This window comes from Octopus bimaculoides, chromosome 9, assembly GCF_001194135.2.
Source record: "Octopus bimaculoides isolate UCB-OBI-ISO-001 chromosome 9, ASM119413v2, whole genome shotgun sequence".
Classification (NCBI taxonomy): domain Eukaryota; kingdom Metazoa; phylum Mollusca; class Cephalopoda; order Octopoda; family Octopodidae; genus Octopus; species Octopus bimaculoides.
In genome coordinates this window covers 10,639,688-10,641,399 of record NC_068989.1, presented here as the reverse complement: position 1 = coordinate 10,641,399, position 1,712 = coordinate 10,639,688, and the positions used below count along the sequence as shown (strand labels likewise).

Here is a 1,712-nt window from a genome sequence, read left to right as displayed (position 1 = left end):
CGACGACGACGACGACGGCGACGATGATATATATATATATGTATGTAATATGTTCTATCAAAGAAATTTATTTAACCAACCATATAACCTCAATACATAAAGTATTAATCTTGCCTTATTTGTCGTCAAGAAAGTAAACCAGTTACTGAAACCCGTATAGTTTCGTGCTAGAACACTTATCAAGCTGAATCAGATACAAAAGTTGCATCAAATTGTTTCCCTGTAAAATTTGATGTAATCTTCGATTCTGGTTCAATTAGATGAGTGCTCTGGCTTAAAAGTTGAAACTTCAGTCAAAGTTTCTCATCAATGTGTGTTTGTGTGTGTGTGTGTGTGTGTGTGTGTGTGTGTGCGCGCACGCGTGTCCGTACGTGTGCATCAGCGAGATTTACAGATAGATAGATAGATAGATAGATAGATAGACAGACATATAGATAGATAGATAGACAGACATATAGATAGATAGATAGATAGACAGACATATAGATAGATAGATAGATAGATAGATAGATAGATAGATAGATAGATAGATAGATAGAAAGGTACAAATAAGCACAAACACATGTATGTATACATAAATATGTGTTTGTGTGTGTGTGTGTGTGTGTGTGTATGTGTGTGTGTATTCTTGGTATTACGAAATTAATTTGATACTTCATAATAATCAAGATTGCAAATAATTAGTAATTTATGTTAATGTTACATACATAGTGTTAAAAAGTACATGTGAATGTGTGTGTGTATGTGTATGTGTGTGTGTGTGTGTGTGTGGTGTTGTTTTGCCTTAAGCTGACCTATATATGTAAGAACAGACTTACCTACCTGTTGCATACGTATGATCTTCCACCTGGAGCAAGACTGACACAAAGATATGCTGCAAGCTTCACTTGATCTCCATTGAAGTAACTTCTCATTGGTTAGTTTTCGTTTTTCTTTGTTCAGTACTTTTGTTTAGCCAATCGCACATTTTCTCATAGTCATCACACTAACCCTCGCACTTCACTTTCCTTTCCTCCTATACATTGCTCACCTGTCTTTCTTCTTTTTCTCCTGCTCGCTCACTCTTACCTTCACCTTTTCTCTTCTACTAACTCGCCCTCATTCTCTCTCACCATATCTCTCTCTCTCTTACCATATCTCTCTCTGTCTCACACTCACACATACACATACACACGCACACGTACATATACACATACACTTCCACCTCTTTCTTTCTCACTCTTTCTCTCGTTTACTATTCTTACCTGCTCTTTTCCATTTTCCCTCTCACACCTTCTTTTTACTCTCTTCCGCTGGTTTTCTTTTTCTTTCTTTCACCTCATGTCATTTTTCCTTCTTTTTTCTCGAGCTTTCTCCGTTCCTCGATTTTTTTCGAGAATTCTTTCTCTCTTCACTTCCTAATTAACTGACAAACAATTTTGGTAAATCATTGATATTTCACACTATTTTTCCCTTGTCATTTTGAGTCGCACCTAATTGCCACCAAGCAATTGTTTTACCTTACCTAGAAGATAATTTAAATATATCGCGAATTTTTCTTTCATGATATTTAATATATATTTGTTCCTCTTCATTGCTCAAACAAATTGTAGCAGGCATTCTTTCAGCTTATTTTTCATATATATATATATATATATATATGTTGTTGTACTTGGGGATGGTCATATTGCCAGTTTAGCCAATAAAAACACACGCACTGTATATTTGGTGTT

At 35.3% G+C, this 1,712-nt stretch overlaps 1 protein-coding gene across 2 annotated transcripts in view; it reads right to left on the bottom strand.

Annotated features, from left to right (window-relative positions):
- The window catches only part of LOC106877344 (uncharacterized), a 37,503-nt gene extending 36,006 nt beyond the window's left edge, over positions 1-1,497 (bottom strand). Inside the window, exon 1 of one of the 2 annotated variants that reach the window (XM_014926224.2) lies at positions 819-1,497. The gene's annotated coding sequence lies outside the window, so the exon portion shown is untranslated. The remainder of the gene's footprint in view (positions 1-818) is intronic. The other variant, XM_014926225.2, reaches the window with a different exon arrangement.
- Between the last annotated feature and the right edge of the window lie 215 nt (positions 1,498-1,712).